This window comes from Anabrus simplex, chromosome 3, assembly GCF_040414725.1.
Source record: "Anabrus simplex isolate iqAnaSimp1 chromosome 3, ASM4041472v1, whole genome shotgun sequence".
Lineage (NCBI taxonomy): Eukaryota > Metazoa > Arthropoda > Insecta > Orthoptera > Tettigoniidae > Anabrus > Anabrus simplex.
This window is the reverse complement of record NC_090267.1, coordinates 393,975,046-393,990,595: the sequence shown is the minus strand read 5'-3', so window position 1 is coordinate 393,990,595 and position 15,550 is coordinate 393,975,046. Positions and strand designations below refer to the sequence as shown.

Here is a 15,550-nt window from a genome sequence, read left to right as displayed (position 1 = left end):
CAACAAGAAGAGTACAACAAGCAATTCCATGGAAAGCAAATATTACAAAAATATTTCTAGTTTAACATTCTTAATCCAGCATCATCATATACAAATTCACACACAACTTAAGGATTTCCAGTACGCTGCGTCTATTCACTGGTGGTGATAAAGGGGAACATAACAATTAACATGATGATAAGAATTATCCTCTAACTCAGCTGGCTTAACATTACGAGTTATGATAAAGTAATTTAAAACATAATTACCCAACAACAATCACTACAACAACAAGAGTACAACAAGCAATTTCAGGGAAAGAAAATATTACAAGAAATACTACTCAGCCTCGGGAGGTCAACTGAGTACAGGTAGGTTCGATTTCCACCTCAGTCATCCTCGAAGTGGTTTTCCGTGATTTCCCACTTCACTTCCAGGCATTTGCCAGGATGGTACTGAGTCCTTATTGTAGTGCTCATTCAATTAATCAGTCATTTATTCGTATGTACAGAGAATATTTCATTTTTATTAAGTACTAGTAACGGACAGGGAACATCTACATTCAGCAGCACATGCCGCAATTTCTGCAGGGAGCTTGTAGCTCGGGTTTCTTTGCTCTCCAGCTAAGTTTAGAAGGAGGAATTTCGACATGACGTACACAAATCAGAACAAGGAAACAATAGAATTCAAACGGCCATACCAACGGACAACATTTCGGAGGCCTGGAGAGAGGCTAGATGTGCTGCAAATAATATATGTTCGAAATAAGCGTCGGGTACGCGATGTGTTGAGCCACAGTCAATTTGACTATGCATTGGTCTATGCGAGCGATGGCCCCGATCGACGATACAACCGCGTCGTACAGGACGAATTGAGAAAAGCGATGAGAGCGAGGGCTAACGACCCTATTATTCGGTGAGATTCTGCGGAGGTAACATCGAGCGAAGTATTATTTACGCTAGTGCGAGTCAGAACTTATGTTTCTTGATCGTGTGGGGACTTAAATTTTGGTTAAATACTTCAGTCCGTATTTCAATTATTAAAGATGTTAAGCTTTTGAGAATGGCTTTTATTTTTCGATTTCTGGAGAGAAGAACAGTTTCCAGATAGTCATTCAATGTTTAGTAGCTTGCCGGTGTAAACAGATTTTACGAGGACATCACATTAAATAATTTCCAGTCCAGCATTTAAATGGTAAATAGAAATAAGAATTTAAATTAAAGTCAGGAAGGACTAGAGTAAAGTACTAGGGGAGCTCAAAGCGTACGGAAACATGCCGTCACGTTTCCGGGATTTATTGCATGATGTGTGAATGAGAGTGGGTGAGATGGTGGAGTTTGGATCCACAAATTTAGATAGCATCATCTTCACGACCCTATGTTTTTTGATGATCACTGCATTATTTTGGGAGACTGAATCTCCACCTTGAGTCATTCCGCTGTGTGTTGGCGAGGGTGATATGTTTGTCTACCGAAGAGAGTTTTATTTTAGCGGCCTACACTTCGTGTTGTTATTGATTTCTTTGTACATATCATTACGGTTGTTGCAGTAGACGAGATTTTTATATCGCGATGTTTTGTTCATATTTTCTTTTATGATATAACCACGCGGAGGAAGATTTGTGTCATGTGATTTATTTCAGGAACCAACATTGTATATGTGTTGGAAGTTAAAGCCTACTCTGTTAGTTTGTATGAATTTGTGTTATGTATGTAATTTATTTCAGGAATCCACGTTGATTTGTGCGTGTCGTTATAAAGTCCACCAGTTGATTGATTTTGTGTCATATAGTTTATTTCAGGAACCTACGTTGAATAGGAAGTGTTGCTTAAAGTGTAAATTTTTTCCTTATACTTTTCATCGAGTCTTTGAGTGAGTGAATGTTGCGTAAATGCCGCATGGTTTTCTTGGTGAGCCCTGGATATGACATCATGTTTTTGCTTCTTTGAATGTGTATATTTGCCTTTTATGTGATTTTATCTTGTGTTTTGTTGTGCTCATGAAATTGCTCATGATTCGAGGTGCATATATTTGTAGGACATTTTACCACTCAGCGTGTTATATATTATACAGTTAGATTATTTTTTCGTCTCCCCTTTTGCGCATTCAATCACGTCTTTTCTTAAGGCTAGGGATCCCCACTGCAATTTCAAGTCTGCAGGAACGGGAAATTTACTTATCTACAGTTGAAGGTGATAACAAAAATAAAGCCAGGTGCGTGGTACGAGCACGCAAGCCAATGTGTTAAAAATTAATCAACTTCAAGGATTTGATTTGATAAGTTAAGTATGTGTGTCGGCATACAATTATATATTTGTAATATATTTTTAATTCTTAAGATGGACTTTATCAAGCTGAAAGAATTCTGAGTCGTGTAAAATTTGAATCATTTGATACTTTTTGCTATTTTTAAATATTTTTCTTGTTTATTTTAATGAACAGATTTTCCTCCAAAAACTGACGTTATGCTTCGCTTTGCTTTATTTGTACCTTTTAGTTGACCTCACCGTGTCCATATTAGTTACATGTTCCCCATCAAAATCCAGGGTGTATGTTTTTTAGGACATTTTTTATCTTAGTTTGAGCTGAGCATCCCTGGGAGCGGATGACTAGTCTGGAGCAAATTACCGTGATGGTAGAAACGGAAACAGTACCTAACTTAAGGCCACGGCCGCTTCCTTCCCTCTTCCTTGTCTATCCCTCCCAATCTCCCCTTCTCCACCACCACCACACAGCCACTTTTCAGCACAGCACGTGAAGCCGCCTGGACAAGATACTGGTCCTCGTTCCATGTGGTATCCCCAGACCCAAAGCCTCACACTCCAGGACACTGCCCTTGAGGCAGCAGGGGTGGGATCCCTCGCTGAGTCCGAGGGAAAAACCAACCCTGGACGGCAAACGGATTAAGAAGGGCTTGTTAGTGATGGGTTTTAATGCACTCTGCAACATTTAAAATTTTTGGAGATACCGGGGATCGAACCCGGGGCCTTTCGCATGCAAAGCGAACGCTCTACCACTAAGCTACATCCCCATCTCGTCCAACACGCGCCATTTGAGCGAATACGAATAAAACAGGAAATGGAAAAATAAGTCTTTAGGAACTAGAACATGTTCCGATTCCATATAGGAAAAGCCAGGCTTTCTCTTCTCATCGCCTACATAACAGGAAATCAATTAGTGGTTGGTGAAGGAAAGTGGAGTCGCACATGGTCAATGGAGTAGTTAAAGGAGATGGGCAGCAACATCGGGAGGACGATGGCCGAGGAAGAACGTAGGGGATGTCTGAGTTCTATCACAAAACGTCTTATTGGTCTTGTTGCGAAAGGATATCCTCGACGTGGTTTTCCGTGGTTTCCCACTTCACCTCCAGGTAAATGCTAGGATGGTGCCTAACGTAAGGCCACGGTCACTTCCTTACCCCTTCCTTGTCTATCCCTTCCGATCTGCCCCCCACCCCTCACAAAACCCGTGATCAGCATAGAGGGTGAGGCTACCTGGGCGAAGTATTGGCCCTCCTTCCCAGAGGTATCCCCCGACCTAAAGTCTCACACTCCAGAACACTGCCCTTGTGGCAGAACAGGTCGGAACCCTCGCTGAATCCGAGGAAAAACCAACCATAGGGGACTCCTTGTAGAAGTGACCATGCCCAGGGAAAGTCATTTTCACTGTCTTCAGGCGCTTGGCATGATGGACCACATAGTGGAGGAACCGAAAAATGGCAGTTTTTATTTTGGCTGCATCAAGAAACGCAAAATATTTCCAGTTATTCTACAGATTCGTTAATTCATTTTTGTCAACATGCCATTTTTAAGATCATGCAATACTTAATTATTAATACGTACGTTAGTTAGCTGATCATGAAAGAAATTGGAAATATATTTCTTTCTTCTTAATCTGTTTGTTTACCTTCCGGGGTTGGTTTTCCCTCGGATTCAGCGAGGGATCCCACCCCTACCTCCTCAAGGGCAGTGTCCGGTAGCGTCAGACGTCGGGTCGGAGAGATAAAACTTGGGAGGAGGACCAGTACCTCGCCCAGGCGGCCTCACCTGCTATGCTGAACAGGGGCCTTGTGGGGGGATGGGAAGACTGGAAGGTATAGACAAGGAAGAGGGATGGAAGCGGCCGTGGCCATAAGTTAGGCACCATCCCGGCATTTGCCTGGAGGAGAAGTGGGAAACCATGGAAAACCACTTCGAGGATGGCTGAGGTGGGAATCGAACCCAACTCTATTCAGTTGACCTCCCGAGACTGAGTGAACCCCGTTCCAGCCCTCGTACCACTTTTTAAATTTCGTGGCAGAGCCGGGAATCGACCCGGGCCTCCGGGGGTGGCAGCTAATCACACTAACCACTACACCACAGAGGCGGACCGGAAATATATTTACGTGTAAATTTGTCGGGACCGGGCCTCGTCTTACAGAGAAAGGATTTACCGGGCCGCGGTCTCTCGAAAGTTGAGGGTTTTTCTTATCCTCATCTTAACTGTTATGACCCCCTTTCTCACCACCAGTGAATATTGCACGGCATTTTTACTACACTATTTAGTCCTATAGTCTGTGTTATTCGAGCTACTCAATAGAGTGATTCTTGGAGAATCAACGTGACGGTTTAGCAAATGATATCCATTCTCCTCTGAACAAAGGCCTCCCCAGTCGTAAAATAGAAGGTCTTTACACACACACACAAAAACCTGCTTTTCCTTTCACACCTTTACTGTTATACATAGCTACAGTAGCTGTAACGTGCGCAACAAGAAAACAATGCTCTGAATTTATATGAGTAGAGGGAAGGAAGCGGTCGTGGTCTTAAGTTAGGTAACATACCGGCATTTGCCTGGAGGAGGAGTGGGAAACTACGGAAAACCACTTCGAGGATAGCTGAGGTGGGAATCGAACCCACTTCTACTCAGTTGACCTCCCGAGGCTAAACGGACCCGGTTCCAGCCCTCGTACCACTTTTCACATTTCGTGGCGGAGCCGGAAATCGAACCCGGCCCTCCAAGGTTGGCAGCTAATCACGCTAACCACTACACCACAGAGGCGGACAGTTCATCTATTAAAAACAATAGTTTATTGTTATAACTTAAGTTTTTAAAAGTAATGTATGATTGGAAGTAATACAATGGAATATAACCTGTAAGTATGTCGTACGTTTGTATATATCAGATGAGAGATCCTGTACATGCACTTGGAACACAAATGGTAGCAAATAATATTAGTGTAATACCGGTAATAAAAATAACTAACAATAAAATAATCAAGAACATATTCCAAAATATTGATGTGATTTCGTGTATGGTCGTTATTTAATTGATCTATTACACCTGGTAATGAACCAATACAAGCACTGTCCATCAAATGACTGTTGTTCCATCCTTACACCATGGAAGTCAAAGTTCTGCTGGCTGTAAACCAGCTTGAAATTCAAATGTAAGACATAAGATGACACCACAGCATAGACGCGTGATGATACACACTATTTCCACTGGAATCTCACATATTTTTTTTCAAAAATTTGTTTGTTACATCCTTATTCCGGGGAGATCTTCAATTAACTAGCACTTCAAAAATACAGCATGTGGTTAACTTAATTTTAGGGTTTAGAGATAAACTGAGAAGTAGAGTAAGTAGTCTTTCGTTATTACTTTTTTTGTAGTATAGAATTATTATTATTATTGGTGCGGGATGATTAGCTCAGAGGCTTAGTAGCTAGCTTCCCACCCGGAACGCTAAGGTTCGAATTCTGGTCGAACTTGGATCATCTCAAGAATCGCGTGGCGTCAGGAAGAGCATCCGGTCTTAAATAACCGGCCAAACCCAAAATATAAATAAATAAATAAATAAATAAATAAATAAATAAATAAATAAATAAATAAATAAATAAATAAATAAATAAATAAATAAATAAATAAATAAATAAATAAATAAATAAAATTGGGGAAGCTCGCTGGCTCTGCCGCCAGCAGAGTCAGAGGGTAGTACGGAAATAAAATACCTCCGTGAAAAAAAAAAACTGGTCCCTTGCCAGGGTTACGGCGAAGACTGGTCAATGACCAGAAGCCAGAAAACATCCTGAGGCAACCTCTAGGGCTAACAACCCTAGTTGTAAAAGGATGGGTACGCGTCCAAAGCAAAGTCAAGTCAAAAAGCATGATGGCACAACATTTCAAGAAACATACCCCAGGGGGTAAATCTTTGGATAAATCCCTCGTCGTGAATCCCACGGCGCACGAGTCTCGTTCGGATTCTGGGGGAGACTCGACATCATGCAAGAGACGAGTCGGAGCGTCTCGGTGTACCCCGAAGAGTCAAAAACTCAGGCCAAAATCTAAAACCATTCTAGCAACTTTCAACATAAATTCACTTACACAAACTGGCAAGCTGAAAACCCTCACCAAAGCTCTTCACGAAAATCAGATATCCATAATGGCCCTACAGGAAACAAGGTACCCAGATGAAGAGATTTTTGAATCCGAAGGCTACCGGTTTTTCAAGAGCAAAGCGCAAAGATGAATCCTCAATGGAGCTGTGATGCTTGGAACCGCGTTTGCTGTTAGAACCAAGATCCTTAAATCGGTTGCAAATTTCGAACCTGTGAATGACAGATTGTCTATACTCACAATTAAATGCGCGAACAAAACCTACGCGCTAGTTAACGCACATGCTCCTACAAACGATAAGAACGAGTCTGGTCCAGACGAAGTTGATAATTTCTGGGACCTACTAGATGAAAAATTAAACAAAATCCCCAAACACCATGTCAAGCTTCTTTTGGGTGACTTCAATGCCCAACTAGGTCGTGAACAGAAGTACAAGAAAGTTATAGGAAATTACCCTGCTCACAAAAGAACCAATCCCAACCGCAAAAGACTGGTGTCCATTTGCGAAAATCACAACCTGCAGGTCATGTCGACCCACTTTCGCCATCTACCCACAAAGCAAATGACTTGGCGTTCTCCCGTCCAAGCTATCGGAGAGTTCCAAATTGATCACGTTGCAATCTTCAGGAGAAACAGCCCTGAGATTATGAATGTCAAGGTAAAGAAAGGCATCAATGTGGCCTCAGATCATTATATGTCTCATATCATTCAAACCAATTCCCGCAAACACAAGGAAGACAACCAAACAGGTCACACGCTTCGACAATGATAAACTTCTGCAAAGGGTCGAGGAGTTCCAGGAGAAGGCTAGACCAAATGACTGTGACTTTAACAACGCCAAAAGTCACCTTGTTGAGGCCGCCAAAGACGTTGCAGAAATCAAGAGAAGCAAAATGCATGCCTGGTGGAATGGTACCTGCGAATCAGTCCTCCAAGAAAGACTCAATGCGTGGAAACAGTACTACTCCACGAAATCAGAAAATGATTGGGAAACCTACAAAACCCAACGTGCCCAAGCAGCTAGGGTGTTCAGAACTGAGAAACGTAAATACGAAAAATCCCTCATTGAAAAGATAGAAGAAAACTTTAGGAAGAATGAAAGCAGAGAGTATTATAGAGCCTTCAAACGCAAGCTCACTGGCTATAAACCACCATCTCTATGCTTTGAGCGAAAGGACGGCACACTGGCGACGTCAAATGAAGAAAATTGCAGCATTCTGGCAGATTACTTCAAGAATTTGCTTAATTGCTCTAAACCGCAAAGCGCCATTGAGACCAAGGAACCCTTACTCAGGTACCCAGATTCCAGACCACCCGACAGAGATGAAATCAAGCGCCACATTGCCCGTCTCAAAAATAACAAAGCGCCGGGTGAAGACTCAGTAGTAGCAGAACTATGGAAATATGCCCCAGAGGAATCACTTGATATCTTGCAAAAGCAAATAGAAGAAATTTGGAACAAGGAGACCCTACCCGAAGATTGGAAAATAGCTTTGATCCATCCACTACACAAAAAAGGCAGCATGAAGAACATCAACAACTACAGAGGAATATCTTTGCTACCCGTGACTTACAAAATTCTATCACTTGCCATCTTGAAGCATTTGGAAGCACAAGTCGAACATCAAAGAGGTGAATACCAAGGAGGGTTCAAAAAAGGTCGCTCAACAGCTGAACAGATCCAGAATCTCAAAACTGTCATCAGATATTGTATACTAAGGTCCAAGCAGTATGTGTCTGTCTTTGTGGACTTTAAGAAAGCGTACGACTCCATTGACCGGGAAGTCCTGCTAAACATCTTACATGAATTTGGAATTGATTTGAAACTGCTGGCATTAATTAGAGCCACCCTGACCGATACAAAATCAAAGGTGAAGTTCCACGGATGTCTCTTCCTTTGACATCAAAACAGGAGTCCGACAAGGTGATGGGCTATCCCCGATACTCTTCAACTGTGTTCTTGAAAAGATCATCAGAACCTGGCGGGTGAGATTACAGGAAACCAACTACAGTCCATTGAGAATAGGAACCAAATCCAAGGGGATCACAACAGACTGCTTAGCATTTGCCGATGATATTGCTGTTCTCTCAAACGACATAGAAACCGCTAGAGCTCAAGTTGAAATTTTAAAGGAAATTGCCGAACAAACTGGTTTGCAGATATCGTTTGAGAAAACAGAAGTAATGACTAACATAAAAGAGGCTCCACCAAAACTCCATACAAAATACGGGGACATCAGCCGAGTAGACAAATTCAAATACCTGAGTGAGATAATCATGAAAAATGGACTGGACAAAGAAGCACTTCAGGAGCGAGTACGCAAACTGGAAATATCCTACCAAACATCCCGCACAATCTACAACAAAAAATGCCTTCCCCAAAACACCAAGATACGTCACTATGAAACAGTTCTGAAGCCAGTAGTTCTATATGCAGCCGAAACCCTGTCTCTAAATGCCAACAAAGGACTCCTTGAAGAACTGGAGAAAAGAGAACGCAAAATTGTGAGAGGAATCTTGGGATCAAAGTACAAAAATGGAATCCATCAAAAGAGATCCAACAAGGAAGTCTACAGCAAAATAGAGAAAATCACCGACACAATCAGAAAAAGACGGGCACGATTTTACGGTCATCTGAAAAGAATGGACGGAAGAAAGTTAACTAAAGAAATCTTTCACTTTTTTGATTCAAACCCCAAAACCACAATTCCCTGGTTTAGAAATACCAAAGAAGACCTGCAAATGCTACATATCTCAGCTGAAGACGCCCTTAACAGATATCTCTTCCGCAAGAAAATATTGACGAACGGGCTAAACCGAGACGAGCAACCGAAGAGAAGACACGGTGCCCCTTGGATAGAGGAGCGTAAGCAGGCCCACTCACAAAGAATGAGGGAAATTTGGGCTCTAAAGAAGGCCAAGTTCAGTGTCAAATGCAACAAGACTTAACGTGGTCCTTGATGGCCCCAGCGAATTATATAAATAAATAAATAAATAAATAAATAAATAAATAAATAAATAAATAAATAAATAAATAAATAAATAAATAGTTTATTCTTCTCATTATTAATAGAGTCTACGACTGCCATCCCCGGAGGCCAGGATTCGATTCCTGGCTCTGCCACGGAATTTGAAAAATGGTAGGAGGGCTGGAGCGGGCTCCACTCAGCCTCGGGAGGTCAACTGAGTAGAGGTGGGTTCGATTCCCACCTCAGCCATCCTCGAAGTGGTTTACCGTTGCTTCCCACTTCTCATTCAGGCAAATACTGGGATGGTACCTAACTTAAGGCCACGTCCGCTTCCTTCCCACTTCCTTGCCTATCCTTTCCAATCTTCCTATCCCCCACCAAGGCCCCTGTTCAGCATAGCAGGTGAGGCCGCCTGGGCGAGGTACTGGTCATTCAGCCCAATTGTATGCCCTGACCTAGAGTCTGAAGCTCCAGGACACTGCCCTTGGGCGATAGAGGTGGGATCCCTCGCTGAGTCCGATGGAAAAACCGACCCTGGAGGGTAAACAAATTAAGAAGAAGAAGAGGAATTACAATCAATAGAAATTTAAAAAATGGACCTTTACTATATTCTCTTACAAGAAGGATGACGTTTAATTACCACGCAATCACATAGGAATTCATACCAGATTTTCAGAATATAATTTGACATGGTTTCTCTTATTCCAACTTCTATCATATGTTTCTTTATTCCACGCAGCCTATCCGTTAGATGACACTCTTTCTCGTCCATCCTCGTGATGCGAGCGAGAACTTTACTCTCCGCTTCGTGAGTACTTTACTCTCCGCTTCGTAATTGCATCAGGCATCTTTCTCCTTTCTTGTGAAAGTGTTCATTCCTTCTATGTCTATAGTTTTGTCTGATTTTAGGGTTCTTGATTCATTTTATTTATTTATTTATTTATTTTATTTATTTATTTATTTATTTATTTATTTATTTATTTATTTATTTATTTATTTATTTATTTATTTATTTATTTATTTATTTATTTATTCTTTCTTTCTTTCTTAATCTGTTTACCATCCAGGGTTGGCTTTTCCCTCGGACTCAGCGAGGGATCCCACCTCTACCGCCTCAAGGGCAGTGTCCTGGAGCTTCAGACTCTGGGTCGGGGGATACAAATGGGCTGAATGACCAGTACCTCGCCCAGGTGGCCTCACCTGCTATGCTGAACAGGGGCCTTGGTGGGGGATGGGAAGATTGGAAAGGATAGGCAAGGAAGAGGGAAGGAAGCGGCCGTGGCCTTAAGTTAGGTACCATCCTAGCATTTGCCTGGAGGAGAAGTGGGAAACCGCGGAAAAACACTTCGAAGATGGCTGAGGGGGAATAGAGCCCACCTGTACTCAGTTGACCTCCCGAGGCTGAGTGGACCCCGTTCCAGCCCTCGTACCACTTTTCAAATTTCGTGGCAGAGCCGGGAGTCGAACCCGGCCTCCGGACGTGGCAGCTAATCACACTAACCACTACACCACAGAGGCGAACACTTATTTATTTATTTATTTTCTTGTTTCGTTGAGGACCCTTGGACCACGTGGTTCCTAACTTTGGTGAGCCTTCTTCTCAGCCAATAATAATAATAATAATAATAATAATAATAATAATAATAATAATAATAATAATAATAATAATAATAATAATAATAATAATAATAATAATAATAATAATAATAATAATAATAACAATAATAATAATAATAATAATAATAATAATTGTACCGGGAGGTACACCTCTACGCCGCAAGTTTAAATATTGCGCCAATAAGTACTCCTCTACAGGAGAAATTCTGATCTTTACAAAACTGGTTCAACTCATTAGTTTCTCAGAAGATGTCACTACAGTAAATTTTGTGATTACGAAGTTGTCAATACTGTGTGGATTTCAACTTGTTTTGTTTTCCATTGATCAAGAAGTGTGGACATTCTCTTATAGATGTCTCTATTTAAAAAAAATATGACCATGCACCCTGGTGCGAAGTGGAAGAACTTTATTTTATGGAATTTTGTATTCATAAGTTTGTTCTTTACTAAATTTCGTTCTTTCATTTGTGGGTTGGCAATATAAATCTTTTCTTTCCGCCTGTTTTGAATTGAGCCAATACAGAATTTCTGTAATTAATTTTTGACCAATCATGTATTTCTTCTTCGACTTTGGGTATATTTTCAAGACGGACCAATAAAGAAATAGGGTGTGGCTTGATTATTCATAAAGGTCTAGAAACGTCCACGAGGGTATACAACTGCTGACTTTCTCTTCTCTGAGCCTCTCGAACAACATCTAGGATAGTGAATGGAAGTGTAGCAGGAGGCGGGAAGCGCCTCTTTCATCCGGCAGCAGCTCTTCAACAAGGTAATGGCCACTTAACATCTTTATTTCTTGCTAGCTCAGCAGTTTAATCCGCGGGGAAGGTCCGAAACCTTTATTATGTAACCTATCTGGAAACATGTAATTTGCCGTCGCTTTTGTAAAACTTCACATATCTTTAACTGTAAATCGGGGATAGAGAGTGCTTTACGCTCTCGAGCTCCCCTTCATGTTGGATTTGAGGTGACTATATTTTCGTAACCGTTTTTCTACTCTTCCTTGATGTGTTAAATTTATTCTGTATACGAATCACCTCCATAGTTTGGGAATAGCCCCTGATTCATCGGCCTAGTGCCTCTTAGGTTTTAAGAAGTTTCATGTAGGAGTGCAGGTTCACGCCTCCATTCAGTTTTGCATTTTGGGCCATTAACTTAATCTATTATTTTTCTACTAAGGCCCAGTAGGTTGGGTATAAGATACTCCTGTTTCATTTGTAAGTTGTGCCTTGATGGCAATCATGTGTAAAAGTCTGTTATTACCTTTATAAGCTTGAAAAATTGAGAGCGGGTCAGCTCTTTCTAGTATTTGGATATGTGCCTCTAGGAGGCCTGACATTGCTAGGTGGGAGCAAGTGCTCCATGTTATTAGGGGTTTTCTGCCCTTTGGTAAATATGTGGTTGTAAGCGGAGAGCTCAGGAATTGTATAAAGTGGGGTTTGAAGACCAGTTTGTTAAATTATCTCTATATCTTGGTTTTTCCTGGTCTTGTACCTGACTTGTTAACTTGTTGTTATTTGTTAAACTCTGAAATTCTATGTGAAACTTGTTAAGTTTGGCTATTTTCGAAAATATAACCTTTAATGCAAATTTAATCAATATCTCAGCTTTGTAGTTAGACCCATTCCAGCCCGCACCCTTTCACCTCTGCATTCCACGGGTATCTCTGTAACAATAATAATAATAATAATGTATTTATTTATTTATTTATTTATTTATTTATTTATTTATTTATTTATTTATTTATTTATTTATTTATTTATTTATTTATTTATTTATTTATTTATTCATTCATTCATTTATTTATCAACAAAACACACGATGCAGCAATAATGAGCACGTCTCAATTGTACTATCGACAGACCAATCAATGAACGGAAATTGTGATAATAGAAAACAAACATAACTTACGAGTAAGGAAATCAAATGCAAAGCAAGGTCTTTTCTGCACAAGCCATGAAGGCCCTTGGAGGGGTGGAAGGTATAGGCTTGCACTGCCCGTAACCTCGGCACTTGTGAGGTTGAGTTCTACGCCTGACCGCTTTTGCCCCAATTTTTGGTGAAGGCTGAGTGAACATCAGGGCTATGTGCACCTCCGGTAGTGGAAAGCTCTTTTCTTAAAATTATCGACTTCCTGACGTGGAAGAACGAACGTGGAATCGAACTCTCGTTCTTCCGGTTAAACCGATCACGCCTTTACAGCCTCGGCCAGGCAGCCCTTATGAAGAATATCAAACAGGCCTACATATAAATAACAACTGACCAAATTGAAAAGTGAGTATGTCCTCGTCCTTAGCTAAGTCGTCGTACTGTAGACCAAGATGGTTGCAATCTAACTGTTAGGCCCAATGCTTTAGTGCCAAACATTAGAAGCCACCATTCTATTCTATTCTATTCTATTCTATTCTATTCTATTCTATTCTATTCTATTCTATTCTATTTATTTATTTATTTATTTATTTATTTATTTATTTATTTTACCTTGTACTCCTTACCCTAGGGAATGCTCTACCATCCGGCATCTTCTTTAAATCTCATGTACCGAGCGAGTTGGCCGTGCGGCTAGGGGCGCGCAGCTGTGAGCTTGTATTCGAGAGAGTGGGTTCGAACGCTACTGCCGGCAGCCCAGAAGATGGTTATCCGCTTCCTTCCCACTCCTACCCCTTTTCTATCCCATCGTCGCCATAAGACCTATCTGTGTCCGCGCGACGTAAAGTGAAATTGAAAAAAAAAAATCTTATGCAAATATTAATTTCCTGACCTTGAAGTGAGATTTCTTTTTCAAATCTTTCGTTCACTCCCGTTTCTGCCTGTTCTACCTACGCAATAAAAAAAAAAAGGGAAGATAAGCAACAACCTTGCCTCATTTCTTTCTGGATAATTTCTTCTCCGTTATGAGGGAGATGTTTGTTTAGGAGGTACTAGAGACTAAACGAAAATAAGCACGATGATATGTATAGTACTTATAAAAGTTCAGAGAGAGTTGTACAGTTGACTATAAAAATCCTGTTACATAGGCAGTACATATCACTTACTGGAAGTAAGAGTTTTGCAGAGGAATGCTTAGTTACAGCTGACATTTCGGTGTCTTAGATTTTGGTATGCTTGATGTGTTCTTTGAGTCTAGCAGTAGTCTCTTCGTTTCGCCTACGTAAAAGCTCATTCCATATACGGTAGTAGGCTCAAAGCGTCAGTATTTTTTTCTTGACACGGCATAAGCCCAAAAGTAGGGGCCGTGACAGCGTCAATGGCAGCGTTTGTAATTCTATAGTGTCTTTGGCTGGTCGCAGATAACGATCTAATTAGGCTTCTTACGAAGTTAATTAGTAACAGGGGTAATTAGAGTGCCATTAGTATACTGTATTTTACTATTCTGCGAGATGAGTGAATACTGTAGTAATTGTAGGTAGGCTTAACATTTTGTTGTGATCCGCTTCAGGTGCCTGCCTTGGTGCTGACAACAGCTCATTCGTAAGGTTAGTCGGGCTTATTGTGGGAGACCCTGCTGTTATTCAGTCCTTCAACTACACTCTAGGTCCGGTAATTCGACAGAGGGCTTAACTTAGTTGCTTTTGACCAAAGTTTCGTAAAGGAATTAGAAAGTGCTCAAGGTCCTTTTAACAAAGATTTTATTATGGCCGTGAAGCTTTCTTCCCTAATGAGGAACAGGCCTCTGGACCCAACCCCTGCGGAGGGCTTGGCCTGTCGCCCTTGGAATGCCCTTCCTGCCCGCTAATTGGAATGGACATGGGAAGGAGTCTTCTACAGCTCTGCTTCCCGTCTTCTCGAGCGTCACATCGCTTCTCTTCTGTGCTTTACTCGTGATCAAATAAGCATCAATGGCAACATCCTTATCAATTATTTAAGAAAAAAAAATAGGTAAACAACAGATAGGGAATCTGCCACCTGGGAGACTGCCCTAAACGCAGATCAGTGGTGATTGGTGGATCAATGCACAACAGGTTACAAATAAGGACTGTATTAAGATAAATCAGACCGTGGGGGTCACCAGGGTCCCGCATTTTAGGGGAGCCACACCTCTTGTCTTTTAAGAGAAAAACGGCTGCAGTTACATAATTGCGGCCAGTATCCAGTATTCGGAGGATAGTGGGTTCGAACCCCACTGCCGACTGCCGTGGAGATAGTTTTCAGTGGGTTCCCATTTTAGTACCGGGAAAATGCTTGGGTTGCTCCTTGGTTAAGGCCACGGCTGCTTCCTTCCCACTCCTAGCCCTTTCCTATCCCATCGTCACCATGAGACCTGTGTCGGTGCGACGTAAAGCAACATATATATATTTTTTAACCGGTACTAATTCTCAGTGCTTGACATGGAACCCATAGTGCTTCAACAGTGATGGGTCTTGGCCAAAAAACTGACCGCTGCTCAGACCGAAGGCCTGCAGATTACGAGGTGGCAGAAATCAGCGGAACGAATTCTTTCGGGCATTATTCTTGAGTTTCTAGATCGGGACCATTATCTCACTGTCAAATAGCTCCTCAGTTCTCACGTAGGCTGAGAGAACCTCGAAGGAGCCCTCAAAATCCAGACACAAATCCCTGACCTGGCCGAGAATCTAACCCAGGACCTTACGGTAGGAAGCAGGTTC

The 15,550-nt window shown here is 41.5% G+C and overlaps 1 non-coding gene across 1 annotated transcript; it reads right to left on the bottom strand.

The window, feature by feature from the left end:
• Nucleotides 1-2,938: 2,938 nt before the first annotated feature.
• On the bottom strand, nucleotides 2,939-3,010 carry TRNAA-UGC (transfer RNA alanine (anticodon UGC)). The gene has a single exon. It is a non-coding gene; the product is annotated as a tRNA-Ala (tRNA).
• Between the last annotated feature and the right edge of the window lie 12,540 nt (nucleotides 3,011-15,550).